This window comes from Lactuca virosa, chromosome 3 (genome assembly GCF_052849685.1).
Source record: "Lactuca virosa cultivar CGN04683 chromosome 3, Lactuca_virosa_CGN04683_v6, whole genome shotgun sequence".
NCBI classification, from domain to species: Eukaryota; Viridiplantae; Streptophyta; class Magnoliopsida; order Asterales; family Asteraceae; genus Lactuca; species Lactuca virosa.
Window position 1 is genome coordinate 6,433,129 of NC_136428.1, and position 18,779 is coordinate 6,451,907.

Genomic DNA, 18,779 nt, shown 5'->3' on the forward strand with positions numbered 1-18,779 from the left:
GGCCACTTGAGGTAGGTTCTCGACTTCGGGTTCTGAGTCAGTCTCTTCAGGAAATTGTTCGGTGAAGTCATCGTCCAAAGGAATTTCATGATTCACTTCTGGATCTTCCTCGAGCCATCCATTATTTCCTTGGTTGGGAAAGTACGGGTCGCCAGGAAGATTGAATCCAGCCATGCTGTCTACGCGAGAATAGAGGCGAAAAGGGATAGTTAATAAACGTCGAGTCTAATAATACTCCTATAGTATTATAATCGTATGCTTGATACTTTGTTGTTATCTTATAGTAACTAAAATACTCCTATAGTATTTTAAGTCGTATGTTTTTGTTCTACCGATATCTGGTGTACATATACTTGGTAAGATTTAGGCTTGCTGCAACAGCACAGTCACTCCCAAGCACATGTTGGTCATGTCTCGAATAAATATAGTTGATCAGGCTATATTGATCCTAGACATGATTACATAACTGCCCAGGTTTAACCACAATGTCCAACATCCAAATACTTTTATTTGTTCTTCTTGTGATTCTTGTTCTAGTATATACATATTCTGAATATATTTATACTTTTATAAAATATTGATATATTTTTAAAGTATAATTCTTGGTTAGAGTGTTTCTATCCCAATGTGTTTATAGTTGTATATCTTTTATGATTGATATACTGAGTTCACTATAAACAAGGGCTCTGATACCAATCTGTCACACCCCCAAACCGGAATGGCGGAAACGTTCGGGGGCGGATGACGTCATGTAAGTATCACAACACATGCATTATAGTAATTAAAGTACATCCAACCATTGCATTAATAAGTATAAGTTTTACATAAGTATTTTAAACATTTCAAATTCTAACATCAAAGTAGATACAGAAGACGACATGAGTCGCAGTACGGTACTAGGCAGTCTTCTCAAAAGCTTCGGGGGTGTACCTGTCTACTAGAGCCCTGAGAATACAAGTAAGTTTTGAAAGAGTATCAGCATAAAGCTGGTGAGTTCATAAGCATTTTGTTTTAGAAAGACGGTTCTCGGTTCTTTTGAAAAGTGTGGTGTCTTTCCCAGAAAACCTTATACTATCTGGTGTAATAAATGTATAAACCTCAAGTAAAATGATTCTTTGATATCTGTTGAAAGTGTTCTTCAAGAAAATCCCATATTTTCTTATAGAAAAGCATGATTAAACCCATTTCTTCTATGACTTCTTTGTTCATACTAGTAACGCATAAACCAAGGAGTTATGGAAGAAATATGAATATTCGTTAGTTGATTAATCAACAATCTGTTTATAAAATACTGATGTTTACCCTGGGAAATCCTACATTTCCCCTATGTGTAAGTTATTGAATTACCCGTTCTAAATCGGAAAGTACAAGTATCTACCATACTTATATTGTTATAGCATTGTTCCTTTTGAAAACCCTAGCTACTTCCAGTGATGTATATTAGTCTTATTACATAAATAAAACTAATTGAAAACGTGGTGATCTGAATCCTGAAAGTATTGATAATACCCTCCTGTGATCACTTAGTTATTAACTCTAAAGTTAGTTCGTTCGATCTATTATTACGTAAATACATCGTTGATATCTACATTGCGAGCTTTATGACCATACATTAACTTGATATGGCGCGAATCGGGCACCAGTATCCTTTATGACTTTGTCACGCGTAGACCTGCCGGTCCTAGTGTAGCTAACAGTAAGGTGCGGAATAGTCAGTCCCGTATAGATCTATACACAAAAATCACGCTCTCCCTCCAGGAGACTCTGGTTCATAAGGGGTAGTCCTCCACTTAGTTAAGTTTGTAAGCGCCCAAGGACGTGTCTCCAATTAGATTAACGACTTTACGAATAATAATACAGGAAAAACCCTTTTTGTTATTAACATGAATCCTTTATAGAATAATATCTTTTGTTTCATGATTCATAAGTTCATTTCCTTAGTTTTGAAAACTGCTTTTGCAAGGTTTGTATCCTAACACGTTTTGGTAAAACTGATTTCTATATTTGATGTATATTGATAATGAAAATATATTAATCAAAATAATATATTTGAGCACAAGATTACTTGTGCTTTTACTTGTATTCCCCCCCCCCCCCCTGAAAACATTAAAAACTCAGAAAAATGTAGGGGTATGAACTCACCTCGAGTGAGTGGTTTGAATGAAGGATCGATATGAGATGCTAAGTGTCAAGTGAAAACTCGAACACGATTGAATCCTATTTAACATGTAATAACACATATAGGAGTCAAATTAGGGTATTTCACTACTAGATACGATAGGAAACCACTCTAGGGACTTGGAAACACTTGAACTAAGTGTTAAAAACCATATGTGATTGAGCGAGGGAGGTGTACGGCCACCCTAAAGGTGTGTACGGCCATGGGTGTACGGCCCATGAGTGTATGGCCGTACACTCATGATGAGATGTGCTTTTGAGGTGTTTCCAAGGTTCTAACTAGCATCCAAGAAGTGTTCTAGGTCCCATGCTTAGTTGAAATGCAAGTTTGAGGCCAATAAGTGAGTTTACGGCCCTATGGGGTGTGTGCGGCCATACAAAGGGGTGTGCGGCCGTACACCCTTCATATTCATGCCCAATTTTGTCGACCTTAAGATGAAACAAGGCTAGGGTCATGTCCAACTAGAAGATAGGGGTCAAACTCTCACTTTGGAGGGCCTTTAAGGAGTGTACAGCCAACCTCATGAAGGTTTGCGGTCGTACTCCTTCAAAGGATGAGGAACATGATGAAACTTGATGAACCAAGGCTTGAATCAAGAGGTCTTTCAAGTATAACAAGCTAAAGGATGGAATACTTACGTTTTTAAAGCATTGGAGGGTTCACGGTTGAAGAAACTTGAGAGAGAAAGGAGTAGTGTGCAGCCAAGGGGAGAAAGGAATGAAGGAAGGGGGTTTACTCATATATATATGGGTGGGTGACCCGCCACCTTGAGTGTGCGGCCATGGGGGGGGGGGGTGTACGGCCGCACACCCATGTGTACGGCCATACACTCCTCCTAAGAGAGTGTATGGCCTGATTTTGCTACTTTACGACTTGATAACTCATCCCTAATCTCAACCTTGGTTGTACTTAAGCTTAGAACTCTTAAACGAACCCTTAAACAGTGCTAAAAGACAACAGAAACGAATCTAACATTGATTGACTTGAATAGTTATACAAGATAGAAGTTCCGGGTTGTCACATGACTTGATTTCAGTTTTTGGATTCTAGCCCCTTTGCAATCGCCATCTTTCCCCTGAACACTCGGCGGTGGGTTCCTAGGTTTAATTGGATGACATCATTGATAGCGCAGTGCTCGACGGCTTGAATGTTTTGATCGGAATAAATTGCCGGCAGTGTCGTGTAAGTTTTGATCAGAAGAGGTGGTCAATGACGGTCTTGCAGGTTCTGGTCGGCGGCGATGCCGATTTCAGTGGAACAGAGGAGGTGGCGTCAGGGTTTTCTAACTTTCACTACAGAGATAATAGAGAAAATGTAGGGCCCCATCTATTAAATACTAGTATTATTTTACATATTTATTTAATGAGTTAATAAAATAGAAAATAATTAAAATAATAGATCAGGGTATATTGGTCATTTTAAGTCGGCGAGGGACCAACAACGTAACAAAATCAAACTATAAGGACGGTCCGAGTTAAAAAAATTAGTTAGGGATCGAACTCACAAATTACCCCAAACCATAGGGACCATCCGTGTAATTTACTCTTTTTTGTTAAAACTCATTTTCCTACAACCATAAGTCAGTAAGTCATTTTGTCTAAAAGTTCTTTTAACGTTCCAAATGAAATCCCAAACACCCTCTCAATATTCTCCAATATATCATTCTCAATAACTATCATTGTCAATCCATTATGTATTCCCTATGATTTTTTGGACCATAAGTAGGACTTTAACAACTTCAGTTTTGATCTCTATCAACACATGCATTATCAACATTAATATTTTTGGTTCAAAGAATAAACTTGAGGTTTTTTTATAAATAAACTTATCAAGAGCCCCACTTTGAGACCTTCTTAATTCTTCATCTCTCTCTGTCTGTCTCTCTCTCTCTCTCTCTCTATATATATATATATATATATATATATATATATATATATATAGGCTTAGGTTATTCTATTCTAACTAATTATTGTGCGGATATCATATGCTATGAGAATGATAAAGAAAATATGTTGTTTGATAATATAAATACGTTCAATCTTACATAACTATTGTCATTAACACACATTCTCACTAATTAAATCGTCTATAAGGTTATTATACACTTATTATTATTATTCTCATTTCTGTCAGAATTTTTGTCAGAATGAGTCGCATTCTGTCAGAATGAAAATGAGTGAAAAACGATGTGTGAGAACAAAAATAAATAATAATTGCGAGAATGCATGAAAATGACGATATTTTTATAAGGTTGAACGTATTCACATTGCTAAACAACTTATTCTCTTAGTAATTCTCATAGCATACGATATCCGCACAATAATTAGTTAGAATACTTGAACCTAGCTCTCTCTCTCTTTCTCTCTCTCTCTCTCTCTATATATATATATATATATATATATATATATATATATATATATATATATATCCAATAGATTCTTAGGAGGCATAATTTCTAGAAATTATATATCATATAACATTAACACCAATATGAAAGTCATAAACGTTGTTCTAATCAACTATGTAGATGCCACAAAACAAGAACATACATATAAAAACTAAAGGGAACTAGTAACTAGAGAAATCACTCAAAATAGATCTCACATTTCGTAATGCACTAATATGAAGATACAAATCCAGTCATTCAAAATACACGTGTTAGTGTGTTATTTTTATTAATCAATGAAAACAATCATAATATAAAAATGAGAGGCCATCGGATTTAGAAATTAGAAATAGTGAAATACTTACTTGTTTAATTTCAGTTGACAATAAAAAAATAGAGCGGGGGTGTAATAAAAAACGTGAGGTGGAATCCAGTGGAATCAAAAAACCAAGGAACAAGAAACATTGTTCGAGCTTTGTAGTTGCTACAAATTTGGAAGTTCCGAATTGGAAAAAAAATAAGCTCTTGTTTTCCATAAATTTACTTTATCCCAAATGCAATTTTTAATTTTAAGCATAATTTTTCAAAACATGAGTTGTTGAAATTTTTAATTGTAGCGAGATCTATTGGAATTGGAAAGAAAACATGAGGTTTTGTCTTTTTGATTACTGAATTATCGATTTCTAGACAATGAACTAAAAAATATATAAAATTAGGTCCCCTCCACAACATGGGCATGTGCGGTTGCCCACCTCGCTCACCCTCAAAGACACCCATGTATGTCGCTTAAACACATGTTTCCTAGAATGTATTCTTCCAATATGGGGAGAGCGGGAGAGAGTATTGTGGCAGATCATTGGACGATTGGTCAATGAGTTTGGAGCTGGCAAAAATTGATTATGGGAGGTGTAGAAGTGGAGCATTTAGCTAACTTGTCTTTGTTGATAAGTGGTATTGATATCTTTGATAATTTGGATATGTGGGTGTGAGATCTTGACATAAATGGTATTTTTATGTTTTGATGAGGTTTTGTTGTAGACAAGAGCACCTATTCATTGGATATGTATGTTCCTATTAAAATAGAGATTTTCATTTAGAGAGTGAGGCTTAATATAATATCTTCTACATTGAACTTAATTGATAGAAGTATTGATCTTCCTTCTATGGTGTGTCCTTCATCTAACTCTCAAGTGGAAGAAATTAATCATGTGCTTCCATATTGTGAAGTGGTGAATAAAATATGGTTGTTGATGGCTAAATGGTATGATATCCCCTTTCAATTTTTATTGACATTATGGAAGTCTTTCATGGGTTTATATCTTCTCGTTGTCTTTAACGAAGAAAAAACTGTTTGAGGTGATTGTTGTTACGATTATGTGGATGCTTTAGTGTAAGACCAAGTTCTAGGTATAACTTCTTTTGTGGTTTTGGGTATTTAATACTTCAATAATATGAGGTTTTTGGTGGCTACGACGTGGTGGTGATATCACCACCACGACATGGCAGAACCCGATGGAAACACACCTTCATTTAGGGTGCCACGAAGTGGAAGGGTATTGGCCACGACATGGCAGCTACAAGCATGCAAAACCCTAATTTCTCGGGCTTTAAGCCTTATTTAAAGGATGTGATGGCTAGAGTTTGCTCACCCTCAGCCTCCATCACCTCCCTTTCTACCTAATCAAGCCCTAGCCTCCATTGTTGAGTTATTAAAGCTTTTTGGTGGTCTTTGGTGATATTGAAGGAGAATAAGGTGTAGCTTAAGCAAAGATCCAGTAAGCAAGCTCCCTCGCCACCTTGTAGCACATATTCTGGACCATTATAAGTCCTTAAGTTCCTATCTTTATGTGTTATGCTTATAGATCAACGTTTTTATGCATTTCCCTCCATGTCTGGGAAAGTGTGAGTGAATGGATTCCATAACGTTGGCAACTTTATCCTTGAGGTCTCTTTGAGGTTTAGTGATCCAGATCTAAGCTCTAGTTGGGTTTTGGCTTCATGCATGAGCTTTTGGCCCCGTTCCCATCATTGTTGTGACTTAGCTTGTGAAAGACATGCATTGGACATGTATGTGTATAAAAACAATTTTTATGACTCATTAGGTGTAAGAAAAGCCTTCTAGAACGTATGGATGTGTAGCTTGAAGGATTAAGAGCTTAATGCATTAAACTAACCATAATATGTTCAACGACGTGAAGGGTTGGCCACCACGACGTGGTGAAAAGTAGTCTTCATGACTATTTTGTTGTGAGGTCACCACGGCGTGGTAAATGCTTGGCCACAGTGTGGTGGTCAACTGATTTATTTTTGACCAAGTTGACTTTTGGCCAAGTTGAGGGTTTTTGGTCTATAGATTGAGGATTGGTCCCTATTTGTTGTATATGTGACTCGTAGTGCTAGTTCTCGGTATCGTGTGAGCTATATTGTTTATCTGCTAGACTACGATTCGAGTTTTCTCACTATACTTTATATTGTAGTATGTTCCTTGTGTGTAGGATGTCAGTATGCTATAGTGATTTGTTAGATTAGTAGATATATTATGATTACCTGTATTTGTTGGTTATTGTTTATGTGAATATGTCGACATATTATGGTTGGGTTGAGGCGGCCCTTCTTTGTTTTGTAGGTCATGATATCTGGGTTGTCCAGGTGTACTATAGGCCTTGTGAGGTGGTCCAGTCAGGTTGTAGGCCCAAGGAGAGCGATCTAGGTATAGTATAGGCCTTGTGTGGCGGTATAGTCAAACTGTGGGCTCATGTGTGCATGCATTGTATGTGTATTGTTGTGTAGGGTATTTTGGGGAACTCGTTAAGCTTTGGCTTACAGTTGTGGATTTAAATGTTTCAGGTACTTCAGATGATTTGAGGAAAACAAAGGCATGATTGTACACATCATCTAGTAGTTTCATGTTTTGAGAGATACTATGATCTTATTACTCTTATTTTGATATGGTTGTAAAACAATGTTTTGGTGACTTATGATTTCTATGAAAATGTATTTTTTTAAATGAAAATTTTTACTATGGTTTTTGGGACATTAGATATCAGAATAATATGATCTACCAAACAATCAATTTTTTGTGAAGTGCTAGTTTTTTTTAATGTCACTGTTCTTCTTTTGACTTGTTTTTCAATAGGAATAGTAAACTTAATATCAAATGGATATTATAATTATAGAATTTGATTATTAATATTCGTTTGTATGGTTATTCTCTAGCTCCTTGTTGGTATTAATGAAAATTTGTTGTTAAAAAAAAATAAACATGATAAAGGTATGCATGACGTACAAAATTAATTTATTGAAAAATTAGATTTTAAAGGAATATTTATGTTATAGATTTCATACACGAAATTTTAGCCCAATAATGTTGTTTTCTAATACATGTTTATCAACTAATTATTTCAACTTCGAATATATTGGAAATGGTAACTCCATTTTTCCTATGTGTGCCCGATTTCCTTTTATATTAATACATATAAAATTGAAATAAAGAAACTCATTCATCTTCATGAATATACACATCAAGAAAAGTAAAGAATATTATTGATATTAGTACTTGTTTTTCAATTATTTACAGTGCAATCACTCCTTGATTTCTCTTCTACAAGTGCATGATAGTAAATGTACACTTACTATATCTATTTAATTAGATAATCAAAGTTACCAAGGATCCAACATGACTAAATATCATCATAAGTTTCAAGGTGTGCTATAATATATTTTATTTGGATTCGATACAGTTGCAGGCTCTTCTATATACATAGGGTGGGAGATGGATCCTTTACTAGGGTTTTTTGGTTCGGTTTGTTCATATTTATATTCATGATAGACATCTTATGGAGGGAGGTTTTGTATATATATGGAATACAACATTTCCATAAAGATTAATGTATTTATGTGGAGGGTTATGCTGGATCGAACTTCGACTAGGGTGGACCTTGATAGAAGGTGGATTGATGTGGACTATTTGTTATGCCCTGTTTGTAGAGAAGAAAATTAGGAGTCTAATCATCTTTTTTAGATGTTCTTTATCTAAGGAGGTGTGGATATGGTAAATACTCATGTGAATAAGGATATCCTCTACTTTCTTTCGATCACTCAGATGGCTAACTGGATTGATGTTCGTCATGTCACTCATCTCGAACGGTGGATTATTGATGTAATTTTCTCTACAATTATTTGGGTACTTTGGATGTATTGAAATGCATAGTTTCCTGACCCTTTAAAGTATTACAAGCATTTTTTATTTAATAATATTGTTGCTCATTCTTTAATTGGTCCGTTTTTAGAAATTCTAAGACAAGGAAGAAATGGAATTTGTGGATGCAACATCCAATTATGCCTTAATTTATACTTTGTTCCTTTTTTGCTAATGTCTAGCTACATTACATTTCTAATATATGGCTGTTGTTCACAAAAAATATTGTATTTTATTATAAGAGGTTATTTAATTTTGATTATGCAATATTTCAAAACTAAGATATCCCTAAACCATTTTATTTCTTCAATCTTCAAACACTCTTACCTCCTAAGTGAACAAGGTGTATAAAGATTTTTAAAATTGTAGATATGGATGGCGTGGTAGGTTGTTAGCCAAATAAGTTCCTGTTTATTTATCTTGGTCTCCCCGTTGGTGACATTATGGCTAGAGTGAAAGTGTAGGATAGATTGGTTGAGATATTTTATAAGAAACTGCTTAGATGGAAAGCCACAACTCTTTCGATATAAGATAGATTGTTGCTCCTTAAAAACCGTTATAATGGTGGGTTCGAGAGTGAAATTATATCGAATTCATGAGTTAGTTTGTGGGTTTGTCTTTCGGCAACTTGCTATCGAATTGATGAGGATGGAGTGGTGCCGACTACCATGATTCAAAAAACATATGGGGATGGATCTATGACTCGTTTTTTGGAGGATTCTTCAATTGATGGTCATCCTCTTTCGGGTAGATTTCATAGGTTATTTTCTCTTAGTCTAATAAAGAGTGTTGCATTCAGAGAGGTGATTGAGTGGAGGCCGGAGTTTGTAGTGGAGGAGACCAGTACGGGTTGGAGAATAACAAGCTCAACAAAGGAAAAACAGGTTTACTAGAATAATAATAGAATTTTTCTTTAGTTTATGTCTTCCATGTCATTGCAGAAATCAGCAATAGTTAGCGGAGTGAAGATTGGTAATTATTCATTTTCTGACCACGACCATGATTATTACCTTGTCAATGACGAGAACTATAGTTCTGGTTATGGCGTTGCTTTCAATTAAAATACTCACGACCTCATCCTCGACCACGACCACAACCCCGTCCACGTGTATTGTTTCGATGACCATCAATATTTGTAGCATTTGCTTTAGGAAGTGCTATTAATCCTGTTGGACAAGATTCATGGTTTTTCATCAAGATCTCATTACAGGCAGGCATACATTAAATTCAGAATATTTTGTGGACTTTTGCAATCGATATTGTTGCATCAAGGTAATGTTTGTTTAATGAAACGTGGAGTAAGTTTTCTCCAACATATCATCATCAGTAATTTCTTGTCCAAAATACTTGAGTTGTGAACATAGTTTTAACAAAGCTGAGTTGTATTCATTTACTTTCTTGAAGTCTTGAAACTTTAATGTTCTCCATTCATCTCTAGCATTTGGTGATGGGTTTTATTGGTTATAAAACTAATGTGCTTGCGGAATTTCACTTAACACTTAAGGGCACATGCAACTTAAAGGATCTATGTCATACACTTTGAATGCAACATACTATGAACAACAAAACTAACATGAACCCTAATTGAAAAAACTAGTATAAACAAAAAAACATGAACTAGGGTTACATACCTTTAATTTGTTGTAGTAAACCAATAACTTCAATCTTTCCTTTAAAGAGCTTGGAAAGCTAACACCAAAAGTATGGTGCCTCTAATGGCCCACACCCAAACCCTAGAACTAGAAGACAATTGAGGAGAGAGGAGGAGAGGAAAATTCCATTCCTAATTCTTATGGGAAGTTCATGAACGAAAATAAGGACATAAGGGGTCCTATTTATAGTTTAGGTAACTTAGGGACCAAACAAGATTTGAATGGATTTAATCTTAATCCAAATCCTTTCCTTATATGCATCCAATAGGCTTATGGAAAACCCAAGGAAACTCCCAAAACCGTCCACCCCGTGGATGGTTCTAGAATTGCTTATTTTGTTTAACTATTAAACAATTACAATTCACTCATTGCACCTTTAATTAATTCCAGTTAATCCCAAATTAATTTCAGATTAATTCTGATTAATAATTAATTAATTCAAATTGATTTATTATTAATTTATTAACCTTATAAATTAACAAATCAGTTGTTTAACTATTGATCTTATATTAATTTATTAATCACATAATAAATTAATAAATCAACTATCTATTTGTAATTAATATATTAATCATATAATATATTAACAAATCATTTCCTCATAATTTCCAATTAGATTATTAACCATATAATAATACAATAATCATCCTTATTTATAATTGTCATTCTAGTCAAGTTTTAGTTACGAGGGCAAACCCAAAAATGACTTTGCTTTTAATTAAAAGAAAATATCAATTTAGTTACTGACTTAGACGCCTTAATCTAATAGTCTCCCACTTGGATAAGTTTGTAACTACAATTGCAAGTGTATACCTTGAACTGACCAACAAAGAGTGCTTTCCAAAGCCACTGCCGAACTCTGATTCAAATCAAATGTTGACCCTAAGATAAGTGATCAATTATTCATTCGTTCTACAAGATATCATATGAACAGCATTGATAGTTTCATTTTATTTATTTCTTTTTATAGTTTATTTTGGCATATTTTAGTTTATTTTTAGTTAGTCTTCATGCATATTTTCGTTTTCCTTATATATATATATATATATATATATATATATATATATATATATATATATATATATACATATATATATATATATATATATATATATATATATATATATATATATATGCTTAGGTTATTATATTCTAACTAATTATTGTGTGAATGTATGAATGATTGTGGGCCAATCAATTTACTTATTTTAAGAAAGTGATTATTACATATTATTGAATTAAATATAATTGAAAAATACCATCTAATTTAACTAGAAGAGTATTTTAGTCAATTAATATAGATTTAATAAAGGAAATTTGCATATTTTAAGGGAAAATAGATTCTATTAATTTTAAAATTTTGATTGTATGGATGATAATTCTCCTAATTCGGAAATTCTGACGGAATATGTTTATCAATATATTGAAAAATAACAAATATTATTTAACCATACAAGAATAAACATTCTGACATAATATATATTTTGATTTAATGAACTTCTTGAAGAATAACAAACCTTTGGATACAAGTTAAAAAAAATTTCATTACATTCTTAGAAAAGAAAAAAATTTATATACTATTCTATGAGAATGTTACACTTATTAATAACAAAGAAATACAATATATAAATCATTCTACCAGAATATACTATTACATATATATTTTTTTCATTACATTGTATATTATTCTGCTAGAATAATCCATTCTTTTTGGAAGATTGGTGGTCATTGTTCATCTTCATCCTATACAATGTTCATCTTCAAGATTCTATTCTGGCAGAATCGGAATTCAAGATTCCATTCCAATAGAATGTTGTAAGTTTCATATGTACCCTGTTTTGCTTTTATATCTCTCGTTTTGTTCCCAGCCAAGAAAACAAGAACATTCGTGTTCTTGATTTCATGTATACCTGCAAATGAGAAATACAACCACTCATTGTTATTGTTTAATCTTCTTTTCATGGCAATTTCAAGTAATAAACACCACATCGAATTTTGTCAATCAAACCAAACAATTTCCTATAAAACATTAACCCCAAAAATCCAATCCATTTATCCATTTCTATCAAGAACAATCAAACCCAAAACCCATCAACACTCCACTGAATTTTTGTCAAAACAAAGGAAAGAAAAACAAAATCAAAGGAATATCGATGGCCACATTTGGTCTACTGCTACTTTTGTGATTACTGATTAACTTGATAAATTAATATAAACTTTAAACCTAATGCAATGTTTGTTTGGTACCTGTTTTAAATTGATACGTTCCAAGTAATTAACATCATGCTGTAATTGAACCCATAAAATAGATGAACGACAATTCTTGCAAAATTTAAGTTTCATAATGACTAAATTTTGTTAAATTCCATCGCAAATAAAAGAAATATATAATTTCAATGATGAAAATACATTAATACTAAAAAGGAACACAGTGGACATATGATTAAAATATATCAATTGATATCTCTTCACAAGATGACGACGTCGGCAAAAACACGATCTAAGGGATGAATAATAATTTTATATTTGTTAAATCTTTGTAGAGAAAGATATATTTGCATCTAAAAAACTAAACAAAATTGGCCACAATTAACAGCACCAATATTATACGTAGTAAGAACAAGAAAACCAATAAACAAAATCCAAATTAATATGATGTAATCAAACGAAGCGGATTCAGATAGCAATCAAAAATCGAGTTTAATATGAAGTTAACAAACAAACCAGATTCAATTTCGCACATCAAGAACATGAACAAATCGGGGTTGGAGATAACAGCCAGAGAGTTTCTTTGATTCTAAAATTGCGGATATGCCCTATTTTGATTCTAAATTAGTTGCGGCGGATTGACGATAGGAAACAGGGGAAGTTGAATATTCTTCAAGTCGGCTGGGGTGGAGACGATGAGCATGGTCGATGATTTTGGATTGATAAATAGGGTTTGAGAAAAAATAAGGTAACTAACCATAATTATAGGGCATAAATATTTTGATTTAACTAATATAATTATTAATTTAATATTAAGATTACTAAAATACCCTTTATTAGGTTTTTGAAATGATTGGCTCACATTTATGCATACATTCATACAATATATAGTTAGAATACTTGAACCTAGCTCTATATATATATATATATATATATATATATATATATATATATATATATATATATATATATATATATATATATATATATATATATATATATATATATATAGAGAGAGAGAGAGAGAGAGTTACTTTCTAGTTTTTGAGCTTTAATGCAGATATTTAGAGAAATGGAGCAGAGCTTGTAGGGAGAATCGACGAATTTGAGCGGATGATCAGGATTATTGGGGCTCATCAATGAGAGTTGGATTGAGTCCATTGATCATATACCAGACGAAATTAACATCTAGCATTCCTCTACTAAATTACACACATATTTAAGTGTTTGGAATTGTGACAAAGAATACGAAATTTTGCATTTAAAAGAGGCAAAATGATTTATAAGCCCAACGAAGTTTCCAAATCGATCAAAAAACCCCAATTAAGTTTTTTCTGTTCAAGAAAACCCAACGAACTTAACCTTTTGTCTAACACCCCCCCCCCCCCAAACTAACTTACACTTTTGTTTAATTCCGGCTAATGAAAGTCAACGAATGACATAGCTTATGACGTGAAATTAAAAATCGGAAAAATGATTTGTAAGACCAACGAAGTTTCGAAACCATTCAAAAAACTCCAATCATGTTTTGTCTGTTCGAAAAACCCAATGAACTTAACATTTTGTCTAAAAAACCCAATGGACTTGCACTTTTGTTCATTTCTCATTAAAGACAACCAGATTCATTAGGTATACAATTAGTTGGCAAATAACATGACGTTATATTTAATGAGATGGAATAAATAGATTAGAATTATTTTTTATATATCAATGTAGGGCTTGGAGAAGAGAAAAAGGAACGACGTATGTGTTCGATCTCTTGTAGTGGCTACTTTTTTTTTCTTCTTCCTCTCAATCGTTGATGTCCAACTCAAGATCTACAAAGAAGATATTTGATGATGCAAGCCCTTGTGGATATGGACGTCCTTCTCGGATTTGGACATCTATAACGGATGATCATCAAGAGAAAAAGTTCAGGGCTTCTTCGAACAGATGGTTAAGTGTAATTGAAAGCTTTATCATGTCCATCTTCTATATATTTGTTTTGTTCATTCAAAAACAAGAACTTATTAAAATAATCAACCAAATAAGTAGTCACTACAAGAGATCGAACACAGACGTCATTCGTTTTTCTCTTCTCCAAGCCCTAAATCGATATATAAAGGGAAATTCCAATCTGTTTATTCCATGTCATTAAATATAATGTCATGTCATTTACCAATTAATTGTATACTTAATTAATCTGGTTGCCTCTAATGAGAATTGAACAAAAACGTAAGTTCGTTGGGTTTTTCTAGACAAAAAGTTAAGTTCGTTGAGTTTTTTGAACAGACAAAACATGATTGAAGTTTTTTTTTAACGGTTTCAAAACTTCGTTGATCTTACAAGTTATTTTTTCGATATTTAATTTCATGTTATAAGCCATGTCATTTGTTGACTTTCATTAGCCGGTTGACCATAATGAGAATTGAACAAAAGAGTAAGTTAGTTGAAATTTTTTAGACAAAATGTTAAGTTTGATAAGTTTTTTTAAACAGACAAAACATAATTATGGTTTTTTGAACGGTTTGAAAACTTCATTGAAATTATAAGTCATTTACCCTTTAAATATTGTTTTGGCACGAGTAACTTTTAATATTGGAACAAGTGATATATTGTGGTAAACATAAAAAAAAACCTGAAGCTTTAAGATGATGGCCGGTTAAATTCTATGTTAAAGGCGTAAACATATTTAGATTTCTTGCAAGAAAACCAAACAAATAAAAAACCTTAGAAATTATAGAGCATTTTTACAGAGTGAAACAGAGTATGTTATTTTGTAATATACATCGATGACCTTCTAGCAATCATATATACTACCTCGTTCGAAACTAGCTTTTGTGGATAAAAACTTAAAACTATCCTATCTAGTTTTTTTATACACCCGGCATTCTTATGGTCTCTTTGATATTTTGGCATCATAAAGACTCATGGCCTATGGATGACGGATACCCTTTCTATGCCTTACAGCAAACCTGTTGACCAAAGCAAGTGCGTTACTTGTGACTTGTGAAACATAAACCATTCTACTTGTGATAGCATTCTTCACATGTCCATTCATAGAACTATCATCAAATCCCCTTGCACATATGTTTTGATTAGTAAGAGCAGAACCGACCCACGTCTCAGCGTTGCTCATGTGCCACTCGAAATCATGACCCCTGGTTCGAGCCATCTGGTCTAGCTCCTGAACCGACTGGCTTAGACTTGCCACGCTGTTGGTCATGGTGCTAATACAGTCCTTCACAGCTTGGTACTCTCTGGGTTTTATACCGGAGACACGGCCAAGTTTGGATATGAAGACGCTTGCTGACTTGGTGTTGTTCAGGCTGACGGAAATTGCTGCTTTCGCAAGGAGGCGGTCGGCGTTGCTCCCCTTGATTGAACCAGCGTAACTTGAGAGACAGCGGACACAGAGGGAGGCATGAAGGGTGGTTTTGCATGAGGCCCTGATTAAGTCCATGGCGGTGGGACTGGCGGCACCACCATTCACGGTGGTGGTGTACCGGAGGGTGACTACAAGAACTAGCAGGTAAAGCCCAACTCTTTCCATTTTTGGAAGGTTAAGAGTGTTGTAATTTATGCAGGAAACTAAATATTATGAGAGATGAGGGTATGAAGTTAGTGAAGAGGGGTGGAGTGCTTTATATGGTTACGACTACTGTACGTGGGAGGTCTTTAAAAGCTTTCCATCTATTATTAACGTGGGACGTGTATCAACTTACGTGTCCACAGTATAATAACAAAGTTTGACTTTTTGATAACCAGGTTAAACTTCATTAACTTTCTAACTACTATGACTACCCCAGCATCCTATAAGATAGACATTGGAAAAGAAGTCAAATATTATTGTCAAAGATTTACATAACATAATCATTAATTAAGGTTAGTATATGTTTGCTTAGAAAGCTGGTTTATAAGCAATTGTGCAGGTGGTCAATAATATATTAGAGGTACGTCTTTGTCGGTATTGAGTAGGAAGGCAAAGGCTAAGAGGATCTATGAAAATATAGGAAAGACAAGCCAACGGTTCTCAGATTTCTTGAAGTAAACATTGTTTCAAGTGGGATATATAATATCCCAAGTCCAAGCTTCGTTTGTTGTAAACTAACACAAAAAGTTAAAAAGTCATCCACGTAAGTTTCTTTCGTTGTCATAATTACATATCTACTACTTGAGATGACAACATCATATAATGTTTGATACATATGGAAAACTTCATTTACTCTAGAAAAACCCCTGTTTGAGGAATGTAGCAAATATATCCCGAGACATGCGGGACATTGTCTAGCCGAGGTATGACACTAACACTCTTTCCCCAGATAGAAGCTTGGATGAAAATAGATCAGTCGGATGTGTGAGGGAGGAAAGAGCTAAACACCAAATCTAATACTATGTGATATACGTTGAGTTATTGGTTTCGCTCCAAAAAAAATCATTATCGAAAAAGCTAGACTCGAGCATAAACATAAGATTTTAAGTTAATTAGACTAAACTACTTTTTTTTCTGTGTTTTCGCATCTTCGTTTTTTTCTAATGTCATATATAAGGGGACCCGCCACAAAATAAGAATTATATAATGATTAAGATGAATACCACCTTGAATTTAAGAGAATCAACTAGCCAGTAGGTGGTGCATGAGATATTTTATTACATGATAAATTCAAATTAATAAATTAATCATGTTTCTCTGGCCAGGTCATGCAGATGGGTAACAACAACCACATGCTGCTTCCGGAATTTAAGAGAATTATGTCTAAGGTGATTTCATAGTTAGCTTCGATATCACGTTAGAAAACAAGATAAGCATCACTGTGAAACATGATTAGAACGATGGTGGTATGAGAAAGAAACTAAAAAAAGAAAAACAAATCCCAAAAAAGAAATACAAAACATAGGGCTATACCAAAGAGTGTTTGTTTTCTATATCCAGGACTAATTATTCGGAATTGTTTATATCAATGATTTTGGCCCATAAACTTCTTTGTATTTTCGTCACAAATAATGGGTCATACACACCGCATATATTATAATTCGTCACAAATAGTGAGTTATAGAGAGACACATATGTATATTTATAAGCGTCGGACTAACGGACGTCGGACTAACGGACGTCAGTGTGGCTGTTTGATAGTTGTTGACCGAGTAAAATCTAACTGAATCAGAGTTTGAGTGTGTTTGAAGTCCGAATGAATTTACATTTGAATGAAACCATATTGTTTGATTATGCGTCGCTGTGTTGACTGTTGAAAATGATCATTTTACCTTTCTGTTTTACTTTTTTTTCAAATAAAAAATATCTATTTTTTTTTGTTAAGTAACATTTAATTAAGTTTCTAATGTGATATTCAAATTGTGACAATTATGACCACACAATATGGTAAAACGATAACATTAAAAGTGAAGCCATATATGTTTGATGGGATACATGTGAGTAAAGTATATAGAGTTACAATTTTATTTCTCATCGAATATGAACTAAATAAGATGTCATATTCTATGAGCACAAACAATAACATTATAGATTTGTTCAAGAAAATACTAAACTACAATGTTATTTAGTGCATGAAATTTTCATACATCATACAACATACATACAATGATGTTTAAATTTCACATAAACCAAGATTTCATAAATTCTAATTTCATTGCAAGAAATTTTAATTTCATACAAAGATCATACAAATAGAAATTTCAAGCATAGATCATACAAGCAAGAATTCTGATTTCAATTTTCATACATCATACAACATATACACATATTTTATGATTTCATCAAATAATCCTCCCTAATAAATAAAGAACTTTTTTGCCACATGTCATTCTCTAATGAGTTTTGACACTTGTTATTTTGTGATAATTTTTAAATATATAATATCCACATGTCAATTTATGGTTTTTTTTTTAATTTTTAAAATTAAAAAGCCACATAATACTTATAGTTATATATGTAAAGTATCAAATGTAATAAATATTATACTAAATTGCAATTAATATGTTTCTTCGTTCCTTATTTCAAAATTTTATTTAAAAAAATACTTATTATTTACATTTTAATATTTTATTTTTTTTAATCAACCCGTGTAATACACGGGTTTTACACCTAGTCTAATATAAAACAAAGAAGAGTGGCATGTTATCATATGGCTCATCCTTTGAGCTTGGAAGAGAGTCCAT

General features: G+C 33.3%; 1 pseudogene; it reads right to left on the reverse strand.

The window, feature by feature from the left end:
• Positions 1 to 15,317: 15,317 nt before the first annotated feature.
• On the reverse strand, positions 15,318 to 16,256 carry LOC145162190 (pectinesterase inhibitor 9 pseudogene; annotated as a pseudogene).
• Between the last annotated feature and the right edge of the window lie 2,523 nt (positions 16,257 to 18,779).